Here is an 18,838-nt window from a genome sequence, read left to right as displayed (position 1 = left end):
GATGGCCCGAGTCTAGAGATGTTTTTTAGATGGTTAAAAGTGGATTGGGTGATGGATTTGATGTGGGCCTCCAAAGAGAGGGTAGAGTCCAGGATGACGCCCGGGTTGCAGAAATCTGGGGAGTGGGAGATGGAGCAGCCTTCCACATCAAGGAAGAGATCTCCAACCTTCTGGGCAGCAGAAAGCAGGAGGGGGAAAGAGAGGGAGGGAAGGAGAGAGAGTGCACAGGAAACAAACTGCCTTTCACCTGTTGTGTGTATCCTCTTCATGTCTGTGACATATTCTACAGATACAGACATTAAAACTGTAGTGAAATGCTGGTATGATCTCCATGTGACTGCCTACAGGTCATATACAGGTCTATGTTTGCTGAGAACCACGTGCGTGTCACGGTAAAAATAGGCGAGATTCCTAATCCCTAGATTACACGACGCTGCAGCCTCGTTTTGACACGCGCATGAGAAGCGCGACTCCACTACCAGTGTGGCTGCTCTAACCTGTTAATATGGATGTTGAAGCGAAAAGCGACAGGTAACAGCATGCACATGTGCCGCTCACGCATCCAGTGTCACTCACATTCATTCTTCTACTTACAGCTTGTTGGCTCTATTTTATGAAAACACTATTTTATGGGAAAACTCGCTGGAGATGCATCCGCAACATCACCACAAATATCCTTTCAAGTCAGAGCGGAGACAAGGAGAGGAGGAAGACTGGATAGGAAGTAGAGTGAAGGAGACCAAAAAGAATGGCTGTTCTGATTGGACAGATCCGTCTGGTCTGTAGTGTTTCTGTAATATACTTATATAGCAGCTCCATATACAACATCGACATTGCTAACGGGCAGTAACAATGACACGCAGGCAGAATCCAAACCTTTATTAAAAAATTACTTCATGTTTTGAAACCAGTCCACCAAACAAGAAAAAGAAAAAAACGAGTGAGTGAGTGGTGGGCATTGGTTTGTCCACCCTCCTTGAGGTGAACATTCTGCATCATCACACACTTCCCTTCAAGTGGTTATGTGGTAAATTAGAGCACCTAGATGAGCTACACAGTAGCACCCGCCTCCTTTTGTTAAGAGCACCCTCCTTGGAACACAGTTGAGTTATGGACTCTACAGAGCTTCATACGTACAACGATGAACTTATGATGTTTCCTCATACTGGTACTGCTGTTTGTTTCAGGCTGGATCTCTGCCTCAGTCTCTCAGTCTCAGACTGTGGAGGTTCAGCCTGGTGATGAACTCACACTGCAGTGCAACAACATCTACAATTAGGATGTGGTGATCTTCTGGTTCAGACTGGTCAACAGAACCGAGGTCAGCTGTGTCTCTGGCATGATCCACTCTGCTGATGCTCAAAACTGCGAAGGATTTCGAACAGAGAGATTTGAAATGAGACAACAACTCCACCGTCTCTCTCTGACGAGTCAGAGTGACACTTTACAAACATAATCACAGTGATATGTTCTCGGTAATCTCAATGCAGCTGCCTGCACATGTAAAAAATGTCTTGTTAGTTGTGACTTCTACTCATTTAAAGCAATAATCATATTACTAGTAATGACTTAAAAATAGAGATGTATGAGTTACTTTACTTGTTACATTAATTTCTTTGATCCATCTGAAGTGCTTTCCAACAGCTCCATGGTTGTTGGCCGTTAACATGAGGTGAACTGCCATGTTGTTTCAATATGGGTATTAGAGTACATTTTCAGGCAGTCTCTCCTACAAGACATTCATGGTGTTGCAGCAGTTGTTCACACAATTGACAGGAATATATGTGTGAAAAAAGAAAAAAGAGAAGTTCAAACTCAGGCTCTTTTCTCACCTACAAAAAGCTGACCCATCAGGTGCGAACTGGGTGTGAATGTCAGATCTGCAGTTTAAGAAATACAAGAAAAATAGTTGGACACAGATCCCCTTCAAAAGAGTTTAACTTCTGAGAAGACACAACAATCATCACCTCTAAAACCACCATCTGTGCAAGATTCTATCTTCACCCACTCAGGTGCATGCTCGAGCGAGCTGCCTTGGCCATGCACAAGTGGAGACTCACGTTATTTATGCTGCCAGCAGATAGACCCAGGAAGTTACTGCAACACTGATGCTTTATCATATCAATCTGCTTCATGTTTGCTTCTTTTACTTTATTGGCCGAAGTCTCTGTCACACAAAGGACACTGATGACTGTCACACCTACTCATAGGGAGAGTCAAATGGAGGGAGGAGTGAGAGAGAGACACATGACTTCACAGGAAGAGACAGCACAGTGTGGTGTGAGTAAGTCAGGAGGCCTCTCAGGTCAAAGCTTTGCAGCAAAGTATAAAAGTAAACAGTGAAAAGTGACCTGTATTGTGTTGAATAAAGTTACATCAGCCTCTGTATTTGTACTGAATGGAAATAATTAGCGATGGAATAAACCAGCCCTCTGTGGTGACGATCATTGTCTGTCTGAGTGAAAAATAAAGTCTTCACCACAGGAAGACTTCAGCCACGGCCACAAACATCACACAGCCTGTTGTTCTCAAAGACAACCAAGAGTGATGCTACTACTTATAAACTCTTTATCAATCTCTGCTTTACACACACTTAATTAGGTACCTTACTTTCAAAGCAGCATCAACCTTTAATCATCAGATTCTGCTTTGATCCAGAGCCATTTACCAACAGGAGGAGAGCTCAGAGATTACTTTTTAACTTTCAGGATGAAAATATGGATTTATCCTCACTCCTGTTTATCAACCTGACTGCAGCAGCTATCCTCCATGTTGTCTGCTGAATGGAGCTGGAGGAGAAACTAACGTAACAATACAGAGATGAGAGGGGGGGAGAAGAGAGAGAACCAGAGTCCTTGGTGAGTGCTGAGTTCGGGGAAGGGTCTAGATGAAAATACACAAACACACACCCTCACCGTTGCTCGCTAATTTACAGCTAATGTGCAGTACAGTAATGTGGCTGTTTGGGGCAAATAAACACTCATGTAACAGCAACAGTACATTTTTGCTCCATCAAATATCCAGTTTAAGAAGAGTAAGATGACAGGAGGGAGGAATTAAGATCCCTTTGTCTAAAATTTCATTTGTGAAAAAGATTCAACATTAAGGTGAATTTATTATTTTCTGGCCAGTCTTTGGTTTTGATTCTCACATGCTTCTTCCTCTCTCGCTCTCAAGATCTATCTTTATCATTTTGTTTGTTCTTGATCGTTATCTGAAGAAAAGAAAAAAAACACCCACTTGACGTTTGATGGAGGAGGGAACTGTGAAGACACTGATGATTGTTGAATGTCCTTATAGGGAGAGTCTGCTGGGAGGTAGGAGGGGTAATGTACACTAATTTAAATTCAAATGTAGAAAATGTTTTCATAAGCCTGTATTTTTCTCCATTTGACTGTAAACACTCACTTTTTCACTCTTTAGTCGTCTTCATTGAACGCTGACAGAGTGAATGTATAAATGAAAAAGACAAAGGGCTTGACTTGTGTTGATTGTGTTTGCGTGCACATGTGTGCATGCAACAAGTCTTGTGTCCCCTCCCCCCTGTTATTTTCCACTGTGGTCAAAAACAGTTAGACTGGCCTTCAGCTCTCTGCATTAAAATCCCATGCAACAAAAGTTGTACAACTTTCACACTGAAGCTTTAGTATGTTCTCTTAAAATGTGAAGATATTTTTCTTCGATTTTGATGATTGTGATGTGGTTCAGTAGAAGTCTAATAACTGCTTGTGATCAGATTTAAAGCAAAAAACTGGGATTTAATTGTAAAGACTTAACTGGAGTCAGTTCAAAACACAACTAACTTTGTTTAGGCCCTAAAGACAATAAGAGCATCTCATTAGTGTGTGGACAACATGTTCAGGCTTCCTTCCTTCTTTGTGGTGATTCTCAGCAGTACAGAAAACAGAAGTAGCTGAGTGTTGAAGACGTAGATACAGACTTGATAATGACTGAGTGGCCATGATGACATGACTGAGAAAGTCTGAATGAAAGCACAGTACCAAATGGTTTCATCCTGTTGCTGCCAATTATTGTCAGAGAGTGTATTCCAGCTGTGAGGGCCAACAGTTCTGAGTTAAGTCGCTGCCCCTCTGGGTTTTCTGCATTTTTAACACTGGAGGCAAATCAGCTTGCCAAGCCACTGGGGTTCCCTATGGCAAGTCCAGCCTGGTGAAAACATTATTGCTTTTGCAGATAAAACCTCACAAGAAAAGAGCATGGCTTGACTATTTGTTGCACAGACAGAAATGTATACTATCAACCAAATGGTGGACTCGGGGGTAAAGTGCTCTCTAGGATGCCCTTCCAGAGGACAAAACTTGATCAAGTGCCTTCTCTTCAGTTGCTTGGACATTTCTTTTTAACAAAAACACCCACCTTCCTCTTTAAACCTCCTTCCTGGTGTTCAGTAATTTAAGCTCCATTACAGTCAAACGATCATACGCACAAATGATGGGCTTTACTATGATACCAGCTTTACTTCTCTGCAGCCTCAGTAAGTACTGCACTACTGTACTACTACTGTACAGAATTTTTTGTATCTTCCTGCCTGGTTTGACATCACCTACGACGTGTTCATGATGTTGGCCAATAATTAAAGAGTGCTCTGATGTGTATATGTAAACATGGCGAAGAGGAAGAGGGACGCTGCTGTCAGGTGGAAGAATAAAGTAGAGGAACTGTTCGTTGAGCTGTAGCAACAATGCCTCAACCTTTCAGATGTTTCCTTGACTGACGACCATGACAGAGTCAAAAAATAAAAATGTTTATGCCGCAACTTGAAAAGCAGCCCCGATTCAGGACGTCATGCCACTGTTTCACATTCCTGGATGGACGTCTCACAAAGCTCCCTGGATTGTAGGTTTAGGGCTGATAGATGTTTTTTAGTGAGTGGGGAAGTTTTAATCAGTAGTATTACTGCAATATAGCTTCTGACCAGCTGTCAGTTTGTGACAGCCAGGCTGTCCACGCCCTCCTGTCTGCCTCCTCGGTGCGCTGTGCGGCGCCGATTCGCCCTGGCATTGATGGCGCCAGTTTTTTAAATCTCCACCTCTGCCGCTGTGCGGTTGGTTGACAGAGAGTAGTATGCTATCGATGGCGTCGGAGCTCCTATGCTCAGTAGCTAACAGTGACCCGAAAATCCTCACCGCATCATCTGCAGTCTCCCCGCATCTCTTCCCCAAACCTCACGGATTATCTGGCGATAGCGATCCGAACGGATCCCTCCTCCACCGGCAACATCCACAGCATCGGCTGTCTCCTGGAACCCCGCATCTCCCCCCCCCCCCCCCCGACAGATACACAGACAGACAGACTTGACTGACTGATCTCCCAGGTACCGAGCCGTTTTTTCCCCTTCCTTCTTCTCGGCCTGTGTTTTTTGTTGTTGTTCCGAAAAGGGTTTTTTTTTTTTTCTCCTTGAAGAGTTTTTTTTTTCTTCTTCCGTTTTTTCCTCTTCAAAATAAAATGACTGAACATTGATTATTAACGAACTGATTTGCCCTGGACTTTGATTATTGAATTGTTGGCTTTGCATTGAATGAAGTGTTTTTGGATTTATGTTGATTGAGTGCCGTTTTCCTGGTTAATTAATGAGCTGTACACTGTGATGTGTATTGCTTTTGTGGGGTTTGGCTGTGTGTGTGGTTTAAAATTGTGTTTGGGTTAAAAAAAGAGAGAGAAATCAAATAATAACTATCTTATGTGTCAGGAGAGAGACCTGACTGGCACCCCGTAAAAAAAAAAGGAACAACCAAACGCTCCCTCACATTAAAACTGTCACAAGTTGTTCAGCAGCACTCCAGTTTGTGAATGAGGAAGAAATCCAAGAATCCGGCGAAGCACTGGAAGAAGACCAGTCGCCATTACTACGGTGGCGTAACAACTTTCTACTTTTACCTTTACTTTCAATGTAACGTCAGATACTTCTAGAAAATCAGGAAGAACTAACTTGTCTGAGAGATACACTTTACATAGATTTCCTGCGCTAGCAGAGAACCAAGTTGTTCGCCAGAAGTGGATCAAGAATGTTAGAAATATTAGTGATTAATTAATATTATTACTAATTGTAATTTTGACCCTGGAAGAGTGACCCCCAGGCCTGATTGACATTTTGCTGCTGTCCAATTAATAGAATAATCTTGAATACCAAAAAAAAGAAAAAAATACACGGTTTGCATTTACTTTAATAGCACAGATCTCTCTCATCGAGCATGGATCATGTTTTTTCTTCTTCTTTCTGCCAGTCCTTTATCAGGGCAACTTCGTATGAAACTCATGGTGAAATAGATTTTACGAGTGTCCTCATCTCCTTTATCACCAGAGGAACTGTGATTTTGTATTAATGTTCCAATATTTATGCAAAATGTGCATCTTTTTGTTCATGAGATGAGTTTTGTTGCTTCTTTTTTCACGTCTCTTGACAAAATCTGCATTTTTCCCTTTGGACACAGATCAGTGTCCAGACCGACATGGTTGAGGAGTGAATGAGGTTCAGTCACCTGTTTGACAGGAAGAGACAGTGCAGGGATGTCTGAGCAAAACTGACATGAAAATGATGATGATTGTAAAGTCAGACATTTGTAAATAAAACCTGACCTAGCCTCAGTCACAAACAGATACACACGATATATTTGTACAGTTGTTTTGAAAAAACAAAGTGTAGAAACAACCAGCAGGCAATAAATACAAACCACAGGAAGACTGGTTTCCAGCTATAACCACACACATCAGAGACCTAAAGGTGCAGCAAGAAGGATGCTGCTTAAGAGCTACTGCTAAACATTAACCCCTTCAGACACTGTTTCACTGCTTCACCCATCAGTTTACACAAACTGACCTTAGCAAGATGCTCAGTGTCTGCTTCGACACTTGCACAGCCAAACATCAGAGCATTCACGATGTGCATCTTTAAAGTAGCAATTTGTAATACTTGGCCAAAATTTTAGTTTGAAACATTCAACTGAGCCATGAGCTAATTAGCTAATGGTAGCTAGGCAGATAGTTAGCAAAGGGCAGCAGTTGTCAGTGACTCAATCTGACATAAATCCAGAGAGCTGTGCTTTTTTCTCACTTTCCGTCAGTTTCCTCTTGGATCTATAATATTCTCTAAATGATATCCTAAATATACTCAATACTCTACTATATTGTAGCCTACATATTCTATAAAGCAGCGTTACCTTCATTATCAAAGTAACAAGGGGAAAGGTGCAGTCACGGAAGAGCGAGAGGATCATAGAGATTTGCTGCTGCCTGTAGTATACCTTTGTTATGATCCTTCCGGATCATAACATAACATAGGAGACAACAAGCAAACAATATCATTTTAATGATGTAATACTTTGTGAGATACAAACTGGGAATATTGTCCTGGTGTGTGTGTTGCATTTTATCTCATCAGGAGACGATGATTTAATATTTCATCACAAATAAAGTTGTCGGTTCAACTCTTTACCTTTACCTGAAGAAGACCATCTGTGGTTGAAATAATCAGATCAGTCAGATCCACATCAAATAAAAACAGTAGTGTGCTTGGTGCTTTTTCTTTTTTATTTCTGAAGTTACTCACGTCAAGTCACGTTTTCACTCAGTATTTTTGTATTCTGCTTTAAGTAGTTATTTTGATCACTACCTTTACTTCTACTTCAGTCGGCCGATTTGTTTTTGCAAAGTAACAGTACTTTAGTACAGTTTTTGGCTGCTCTACCCACCTCATCCCCCACTGTCTCTGCACATTGACCTCTCAATAAGATGGCTAACTGTGCAGGAGAGACTAAATGAAGAACAGAGCTGAGGAGAAACTTGACTGTGGATTTTTATCACTGAAGAAAAACACAACAGAGTCAGGCATTAACAGATTACAAAAGGATTCAATTCTGGACCTCACTAATGAATAAGTCCTGACTACGGCCCTGGCTCTAGACTGCACATCTTAGAGATATAGCATCAGAACAAAACAACAGCAGCTGCAGCTCCATATACATCGAGGTTGATAACAGCCAGTAACAATGACATGCAGGCAGAATCCAAACCTTTATTAAAAACTGTTTTAAAAACGGTCCACCAAAGAAAAAAGAAAAACATTAGAGTGGTGGGCATTGGTTTGTCCACCCTCCTTGACGTGAACATTCTGCATCAACACACACTTCCCTTAAAGTGGTTATGTGGTAAATTAGAGCACCAAGATGAGCTACACAGTAGCACCCGCCTCCTTTTGTTAAGAGAACCTCCTTGGAGCACAGTTGAGTTACGGACTTTACAGAGCTTCATACGCACGATGAACTTCACCGTGATAACAGTGTTGATTCTCTGCAGCCTCAGTAAGTTCTGGCATTGAATCACTTTCTTCAGCTTCTTCAGTAACTGTGCTGAATTCTCTAAACCAGCAGAACTAGAATTATTTACTTATTATTACATGTATTATGACGTTTCTTCATACTGGTACTGCTGTTTGTTTCAGGCTGGATCTCTGCCTCAGTCTCTCAGTCTCAGACTGTGGAGGCTCAGCCTGGTAAAGAAGTCACACTGCAGTGCAACAACATCTACAATAAGAGCGCGGTGATATTCTGGTTCAGACTGGTCAACAGAACCGAGGTCAGCTGTGTCTCTGTCAAGATCTCCACAGGTAACGGTCAAAACTGCAAAGGATTTCCAACAGGGAGATTTGAAATGAGAAGCAACGACTCCACTGTCTCTCTGAAAATCAGTTCTGTGGCTAAATCTGATGCTGGACTGTATTTCTGTGGATTTTACAATGACGGAAAACCAACTTTCAATTTAATACGTTTAGATGTCAAAGGTAAGGTCATTCTAAAGTCTTGTCTTGTCATTCTTTGTTCATTTATGTTTATTCTGTATTTCCAGAATTGTCTTCTTACAACACAGGAAACAAAGTCGCTGTTAAAACATTGGTAAATTTAATTATGATGTAAATCTGTCAAAACAAAATCAAGTCTAATTTTATCTTTACTCTTTTTCTTTAAAAGGCAGCGATGAGCCACATGGTGACGAGGACAGCAAAGGTAAAAGTGAGATTCTACTACAGATTTCTTTCATTGTGCAGATTATGAAATGTTTGAACGTGAAACAGTTGAAGCTCAGTTTTTACTTTTACTTGGTCTCAAGCCTTTCAGGGGAAATTAGATTCTAACTTAATGATCTTTCTTGCAGGACTCTGCGACGGAATAGGAAAGCTGACGAGTGTGATCCTGGGTGGTCTGACCTTTCTCCTTGTGAATGTCATCGTTGGTCTGGTTGTTAAAGTCAGGAAACTTCAGACAGGTACTTCAGGAGAATGTTTTATTTTCACTTGATTGTTTTTACACATTCTGCATAAAATGTGTGTCAGCATGATGAAAAACTACTAAATAACTTTGTGCCCTTGTCTCTGTCATTCAGCTGCCACTGAAGAAAAGAATCCACACCAGCGTGAGGTGAATCAAGTCCTATCCTTTACTGTCACATGTCTTCACATGTTGAAGATCAGAATCACTCCAGGTCATGATTTAGCTTTACTCACAAAATCAGCTGTTTGACATGTGTAACTGTGTACTGTCTACAGAATCTGCACTCTGATGAGCTGAAGGATGCAGCCCTGAGTTTTTACACAACACCAGTAAGAAGCAGGAGGCCGGCATCAGAGAGAGACGTGGAGACTCGAGTCATTTATACTGCCAGCAGACAGACTCAGAGAGGTTCAGAGTTGAACTGATGCTTTTATCATGTTAATCTGCTGTTGTGTTCTTTGTTGGCTGGAGGAGTTCACATTTTATTATTGCAAAACGGTCAAATAACCAAATGACTAAATAGCTGACTTTTCAGAGTGCTTGTTCTATCATGTCTTGCTAGTTTTGTCTGACCTTGGTCACTGTCCAGATAGACCATAGATAGATAGAGGTCTACAGCAGTGGAGGAGTGAGTGAGGTTCACCTCACTTGTTCAGCAGGAAGAGGCAGCGCAGTGTGTTCTGAGCACAACTGAGGAGAAAACCATGAGGTCTGTTAGATCAACACGCTGTGAGAATGAAGTCTGAAATAAAGCAGTTACTGTTTTTGAAGAACATCAGTGTGGAAACTGGACATTTCAACTGTAACATGCCTGAATTAAAAAATATAATCTATTTTTAAAAGATTGGTAGTTGTATTTGTGAATATTTGTGACACCCACATGCCTTTTGTTGCACCATGCACTGTGTTGACTGTTTGAATCAGGGATCACACCTGTATCTTCACACTTCTGGCAGACTGACACCCATCTATCAAACTTGTGAAAAGTTGACCATTCAGAGTGCCACTTTTACAGCCTGATATGAAACCATCCACTCTGGATCACAGCTACAAACATATTCAGTGATATGTACATGATAGTCTCAATGCAGCTGCCTGCATATGTGAAAAATGTCTTGTTACTTGTTACACATTTAAAGCAATAATCATATTACTACTAATAATTAATTACACTACTTGTTACATTAATATCTGTGATCCATCTGAAGTGCTTTCCAACAGCTCCACAGTTGCCGGCCGTTAACATGAGGCGAACTGCCATGTTGTTTCAATATGGTGTTAGAGTGCACTTTCAGGCAGTCTCTCCTACAAGACATTCATAGTGTTGCAGCGGTTGTTCACACGATTGACAGAAATAGATGTGTGAACAAAGAAAAAAGAGAGAAGTTCAAAATCAGGCTCCTTCCTCACCTACAAAAAGCTGACCCATCAAGGTGTGAACTGGGAGACCTCTGCCTTTGCCTTTTGTTGCACCTTGCACTGTGGTGACAGTCAGTATGAGGGAGGTCTCTGTATATTTACTCCTCTATTAAAGCTGTGAAAAGATGGCTGAAGCAGAGCCTCACATGAAACCATCCACTCTGTGGGCTGTACATGTTTAAGACAGATCCCAGCAGAAATACAGCAGGTGCATCTCCCATGCATTTCATCTGTTATATGTACTCAGTTGTCTGGCCATGTTGTTTCAATATGGGTATTAGAGTGCATTTTTCAGGCAGTCTCAGAAGACATTCATGGTGTTGCACTCGGTTGTTCACACAATTGACAAAAACAGGTGTGTGAACAGAGAAAAAAGTGCAAACTGAGGCTCCTTTCTGACCTCCAAACAGCTGACACATCAGGGCGTGAACTGGGTGCGAAAGTCAGATCGTTGGTGTAAGAAAGATGTGAAAAATAGTTGAACACACACAGCATGTCTGATGGACGACACATCCTCATGCCTCAACGACTGAATAGGTTGATTGCCAGTGACTCCCAAAACAACATGATCGTAGAACCTTGCAAAGGTGGCTGCGTTCCTGAGCTGCTGCTGCTCACTCACATGTGTTCACATGGAGTTTGCCTTTAATAATAATAATAATAATAATAACAATAATAATATCTTGGTTTTATACAGCGCCTTTCAAGAGACCTAAGTACGCTTGACATCAGGGAGGACGCTGAAAAAATAATAATAATCAGGAATCAGCTCAGTCAGGAAAGAGGGATGGTTGGGTGGATGACAGAGTGGGATGGACTGATGGAGAGTAAACAGAGTTAGCTGAGGTTGTAGGCCTTGGTGAACAGGTGGTGCTTCAGGTGTTTTTTGAAGGTGTCCAGAGATTAAGCATTGTGGATTGGAGAAGGGACAGAGTTCCACAAAAGTCCAAAACTTCACAGCTGGGTGTGGAGGGTTGAAAGGGAGCCAGAATCTGAGGACTGCAGCTCCCAGGATGGGGTATAGGGGTGGAGGAGGTCCGTTAGGTACTGGGGGGGGCAAGGGCATGGAGAGATTTGTAGGTCAGAAGGAGGATTTTGTAGTGGATGCAGGACTTAAAGGGGAGCCAATGGAGTTCAATAATGGTGGGGGTGATGTGCTGCCGAGGTCTGGTGCAGGTGAGAACCCTGGCAGCTGAGTTTTGCTCATATTGGAGCCTGTCCAGAGCCTTGCTGGGAGCCTCGAACAGGACACCATTGCAGTAGTCGAGACGGGAGGTAATGAAGGAATGGACGAGGGTTTCTGCCACAGAGTTGGAGAGTGATGGCCCGAGAATAGAAATGTTGTTTAGATGGTTAAAAGTGGATTGGGTGATGGATATGATGTGGGCCTGCAAAGAGAGGGTAGAGTCCAGGATGACGCCCGGGTTGCAGAAATCTGGGAAGTGGGAGATTGAGCAGCCTTCCACATCAAGGAAGAGATCTCCAACCTTCCAGGCAGCAGAAAGCAGGAGGGGGAAAGAGAGGGAGGGAAGGAGAGAGAGTGCACAGGAAACAAACTGCCTTTCACCTGTTGTGTGTATCCTCTTCATGCCTGTGACATATTCTACAGATACAGACATTAAAACTGTAGTGAAATGCTGGTATGATCTCCATGTGACTGCCTACAGGTCATATACAGGTCTATGTTTGCTGAGAACCACATGCGTGTCACGGTAAAAATAGGCGAGATTCCTAATCCCTAGATTACGCGACGCTGCAGCCTCGTTTTGACACGCGCATGAGAAGCGCAACTCCACTAACAGTGTGGCTGCTCTAACCTGTTAATATGGATGTTGAAATGAAAAGCGAGAGGTAACAGCACGCACATGTGCTGCTCACGCATCCAGTGTCACTCACATTCATTCTTCTACTTATCCGCAACATCACCACAAACATCTTTTCAAGTCAGAGCGGAGACAAGGAGAGGAGGAAGACTGGATAGGAAGTAGAGTGAAGGAGACCAAAGAGAACGGCTGTTCTGATTGGACAGATCCGTCTGGTCTGTAGTGTTTCTGTAATATACTTATATAGCAGCTCCATATACATCGACATTGCTAACGGGCAGTAACAATGACATGCAGGCAGAATCCAAACCTTTATTAAAAAATGACTTCATGTTTTGAAAACAGTCCACCAAAAAAGAAAAAGAAAAAAACGAGTGAGTGAGTGGTGGGCATTGGTTTGTCCACCCTCCTTGAGGTGAACATTCTGCATCAACACACACTTCCCTTCAAGTGGTTATGTGGTAAATTAGAGCACCTAGATGAGCTACACAGTAGCACCCGCCTCCTTTTGTTAAGAGCACCCTCCTTGGAACACAGTTGAGTTATGGACTCTACAGAGCTTCATATGAACAACGATGAACTTATGATGTTTCCTCATACTGGTACTGCTGTTTGTTTCAGGCTGGATCTCTGCCTCAGTCTCTCAGTCTCAGACTGTGGAGGCTCAGCCTGGTGATGAACTCACACTGCAGTGCAACAACATCTACAACTAGGATGTGGTGATATTCTGGTTCAGACTGCTCAACAGAACCGAGGTCAGCTGTGTCTCTGGCATGATCCACTCTGCTGACGCTCAAAACTGCAAAGGATTTCGAACAGAGAGATTTGAAATGAGACAACAACTCCACCGTCTCTCTCTGACGAGTCAGAGTGACACTTTACAAACATAATCACAGTGATATGTTCTCGGTAATCTCAATGCAGCTGCCTGCACATGTAAAAAATGTCTTGTTAGTTGTGACTTCAATATTCATATTACTAGTAATGACTTAAAAATAGAGATGTATGAGTTACTTTACTTGTTACATTCATTTCTTTGATCCAATTGAAGTGCTTTCCAACAACTCCATGGTTGTTGGCCATTAACATGAGGTGAACTGCCATGTTGTTTCAATATGGGTATTAGAGTACATTTTCAGGCAGTCTCTCCTACAAGACATTCATGGTGTTGCAGCAGTTGTTCACAAAATTGACAGGAATATATGTGTGAAAAAAGAGAAGTTCAAACTCAGGCTCTTTTCTCACCTACAAAAAGCTGACCCATCAGGTGTGAACTGGGTGTGAATGTCAGATCTGCGGTTTAAAAAAAATACAAAGAAAATAGTTGGACACAGATCCCCTTCAAAAGAGTTTAACTTCTGAGAAGACACAACAATCATCACCTCTAAAACCACCATCTGTGCAAGATTCTATCTTCACCCATTCAGGTGCATGCTCGAGCGAGCTGCCTTGGCCATGCACAAGTGGAGACTCACGTTATTTATGCTGCCAGCAGATAGACTCAGGAAGTTACTTCAACACTGATGCTTTATCATATCAATCTGCTTCATGTTTGCTTCTTTTACTTTATTGGCCAAAGTCTCTGTCACACAAAGGACACTGATGACTGTCACACCTACTCATAGGGAGAGTCAAATGGAGGGAGGAGTGAGAGAGACACATGACTACACAGGAAGAGACAGCACAGTGTGGTGTGAGTAAGTCAGGAGGCCTCTCAGGTCAAAGCTTTGCAGCAAAGTATAAAAGTAAACAGTGAAAAGTGACCTATATTGTGTTGAATAAAGTTACATCAGCCTCTGTATTTGTACTGAATGGAAATAAATAGCGATGGAATAAGCCAGCCCTCTGTGGTGACGATCATTGTCTGTCTGAGTGAAAAATAAAATCCCCACCACAGGAAGACTTCAGCCACGGCCACAAACATCACACAGCCTGCTGTTCTCAAAGACAACCAAGAGTGATGCTACTACGTATAAACTCTTTATCAATCTCTGCTTTACACACACTTATTTAGGTACCTTACTTTCAAAGCAGCATCAACCTTTAATCATCAGATTCTGCTCAGATCCAGAGCCGTTTACCAACAGGGTAAGGGGTCAGAGATTACTTTTTAACTTTCAGGATTAAAATATGGATTTATCCTCACTCCTGTTTATTAACCTGACTGTAGCAGCTATCCTCCATGTTGTCTGCTGAATGGAGCTGGAGGAGAAACTAACGTAACAATACAGAGATGAGAGGGGGGGAGAAGAGAGAGAACCAGAGTCCTTGGTGAGTGCTGAGTTCAGGGAAGGGTCTAGATGAAAACACAGAAACACACACCCTCACCATTGCTCGCTAATTTACAGCTAATGTACAGTACAGTAATGTGGCTGATTGGGGCAAATAAACACTCATGTAACAGCAACAGTACGTTTTTGCTCCATCAAATATCCAGTTTAACATTAGTAAGATGACAGGAGGGAGGAATTAAGATCCCTTTGTCTAAAATTTCATTTGTGAAAAAGATTCAACATTAATGTGAATTCATTATTTTCTGGCCAGTCTTTGGTTTTGATTCTCACATGCTTCTTCCTCTCTCGCTCTCAGGATCTATCTTTATCATTTTGTTTGTCCTTGATCGTTGTCTGAGAAAAACAAAAACACCCACTTGACGTTTGATGGAGGAGGGAACTGTGAAGACACTGATGATTGTTGAATGTCCTTATAGGGAGAGTCTGCTGGGAGGTAGGAGGGGTAATGTACACTAATTTAAATTCAAATGTAAAAAATGTTTCCATAAGTCTGTATTTTTCTCCATTTGACTGGAAATACTCACTTTTATTTTCATTCTTTAGTCGTCTTCATTGAACACTGACAGAGTGAATGTATAAATGAAAAAGACAAAGGGCTTGACTTGTGTTGATTGTGTTTGCGTGCACATGTGTGCATGCAACAAGTCTTGTGTCCCCTCCCCCCTGTTATTTTCCACTGTGGTCAAAAACAGTTAGACTGGCCTTCAGCTCTCTGCATTAAAACCACATGCAACAAAAGCTGTACTACTTTCACACTGAAGCTTTAGTATGTTCTCTTAAAATGTGAAGATATTTTTCTTAGATTTTGATGATTGTGATGTGGTTCAGTAGAAGTCTAATAACTGCTTGTGATCAGATTTAAAGCAAGAAACTGGGATTTAATTATAAAGACTTAAATGAAATCAGTTCAAAACACAACTAACTTTGTTTAGGCCCTAAACACAATAAGAGCATCTCATTAGTGTGTGGACAACATGTTCAGGCTTCCTTCCTTCTTTGTGGTGATTCTCAGAAGTACAGAAAACAGAAGTAGCTGAGTATTGAAGACGTAGATACAGACTTGATAAGGACTTGTCAAACTGAGCGGCCATGATGACATGACTGAGAAAGTCTGAATGAAAGCACAGTACCAAATGGTTTCATCCTGTTGCTGCCAATTATTGCCAGAGAGTGTATTCCAGCTGTGAGGGCCAACAGTTCTGAGTTAAGTCGCTGCCCTGTGTTGTTTTCTGCATTTTTAACACTGGAGGCAAATCAGCTTGCCAAGCCACTGGGGTTCCCTATGGCAAGTCCAGCCTGGTGAAAACATTATTGCTTTTGAAGATAAAACCTCACAAGAAAAGAGCATGGCTTGACTATTTGTTGCACAGACAGCAATGTATACTATCAACCAAATGGTGGACTCGGGGGTAAAGTGCTCTCTAGGGTGCCCTTCCAGAGGACAAAACTTGATCAAGTGCCTTCTCTTCAGTTCCTTGGACATTTCTTTTTAACAAAAACGCCCACCTTCCTCTTTAAACCTCCTCCTATTTCCTCCTTGTACAGTTCTACTGAGGCTGCCTCATTCTGCAATGACTGGACATGTAGTGTAACACAACTGAAGAATAGTGATGGTGCATATGGGACGTTCAACGACGCCCCGACGAAACGTCTAGCATGTCAGCATTTTTTATATCTTCCTGCCTGGTTTGACATCACCTACGACGTGTTCATGACGTTGGCCAATAGAATGAAAGAGTGCTCTGATGTGTATATGTAAACATGGCGAAGAGGAAGAGGGACGCTGATGTCAGGTGGATTAATGAAGTAGAGGAACGGTTCGTTGAGCTGTAGCAACAATACCCCAGCCTTTCAGATGTTTCATCGAGGGGCGACCATGACAGAGTCAAAACAGAAATATTTTGGCGAAAAATAGCGGGGGCACTTCAGCAACCCGGCGAGTAACTTGCTTGTTAGCTATGCAGGCTTTGGTAGCCGTGATTGACAATTTCCTGTCCCGCCTCCCCAAAGGACCTATGAACTCACGGAGGGTTGTGAACGGTGATTGGTCGGGGTCATACTCGTAGTGTTGCCAGTCTCTCAGCCAAGACATGGCAAAAATGTATGCCGCTGTGATTGCTTAATCTGACATGGTGACCATCGTTAATGCCATAAATATTGTGTAGTCTGATCCCGTCATTACAGGAGAGCCTGGTGAAATAACAAGCCTGATGATGTGATCCTGGGCGGTATGACAGTTGTTCTCACTAAAGTCTTCATTGTCCTTGTTGCTAAATGAGGTAACCTCCAAAGGTAAGTTTGAGGGCTACGCTCTATTTGCACATCCTCTTTTCAATATCCTGTTGTCAATGTGACCCTAACCCTACTCCAACTCATGATTAGTCAGTCAATTCTGAGAGAACCTGGACTCTGAAGGACGCAGCATTCATTTTCAATCCATAAACAAGAAAGAAGAGGAAACTCCACTTTATTTATGCCGCAACTTAAAATGCAGCCCTGATTCAGGACGTCATACCACTGTTTCACATTCCTGGATGGACGTCTCACAAAGCTCACTGGATTGTAGGTTTAGGGCTGATAGATGTTTTTTAGTGAGTGGGGAAGTTTTAATCAGTAGTATTACTGCAATATAGCTTCTGACCAGCAGGGGCAGCACTGAGCACAGAGTTGTTCAGCAACACTCCAGATTATGAATGAGGAAGAAATCCATAAATCAGGCGAAGCACTGGAAGAAGACCAGTCACCATTGCTGCAGTGGCGTAACAACTTTCTACTTTTACCTTTACTTTCAATGTAACGTCAGATACTTCTAGGACATCAGGAAGAACTAACTTGTCTGAGAGATACACTTTACATAGATTTCCTGGGCTAGCAGAGAACCACGTTGTTCGCCAGAAGTGGATCAAGAATGTTAGAAATATTAGTGATTTATTATTATTATTATTACTAATTGTAATTTTGACCCTGGAAGAGTGACCTCTAAGCCTGATTGACATTTTGTTGCTACTTTATTAAAAGAATAATCTTGAAAACCAAAAAAAAAGAAAAAATTACACGGTTTGCATTTACTTTAATAGCAAAGATCTCTCTCATTCAGCATGGATCATGTTTTTTCTTCTTCTTTCTGCCAGTCCTTTATCAGGGCAACTTCGAATGAAACTCATGGTGAAATAGATTTTACGAGTGTTATCATCTCCTTTATCACCAGAGGAACTGTGATTTTGTATTAATGTTCCAATATTTATGCAAAATGTGCATCTTTTTGTTAATGAGATGAGTTTTGTTGCTTCTTTTTTCACTTCTCTCGACAAAATCTGTGTCTTTCCTTTGGAAACAGATCAGTGTCCAGACCGACATGGTTGAGGAGTGAATGAGGTTCAGTCACCTGTTTGACAGGAAGAGACAGTGCAGGGATGTCTGAGCAAAACTGACATGAAAATGAAGTTTGTAAAGTCAGACATTTGTAAATAAAACCTGACCTAGCCTCAGTCACAAAGAGATACACATGATATATTTGTACAGTTGTTTTGAAAAAACAAAGTGTAGAAACAACCAGCAGGCAATAAATAGAAACCACAGGAAGACTGGTTTCCAGCTATAACCACACACATCAGAGACCTAAAGGTGCAGCAAGAAGGATGCTGCTTAAGAGCTACTGCTAAACATTAACCCCTTCAGACACTGTTTCACTGCTTCACCCATCAGTTTACACACACTGACCTTAGCAAGATGCTCAGTGTCTGCTTTGACACTTGCACATCAAAACATCAGAGCATTCACTATGTGCATCTTTAAAGTAGGAATTTGTAATACTTGGCCAAAATTTTAGTTTAAAACATTCAACTGAGCCATGAGCTAATTAGCTAATGGTAGCTAGGCTTCAGCCAAAGATAGCTAGCAAAGGGCAGCAGTTGTCAGTTACTCAATCTGACATAAATCCAGAGAGCTGTGCTTTTTTCTCACTTTCCATCAGTTTCCTCTTGGATCTATAATATTCTCTCTCTTTTTTTTTCTGTCA

The sequence above is a fragment of the Pagrus major genome, chromosome 10 (genome assembly GCF_040436345.1).
Source record: "Pagrus major chromosome 10, Pma_NU_1.0".
NCBI classification, from domain to species: Eukaryota; Metazoa; Chordata; class Actinopteri; order Spariformes; family Sparidae; genus Pagrus; species Pagrus major.
Note: the sequence above shows the minus strand (reverse complement) of the source record.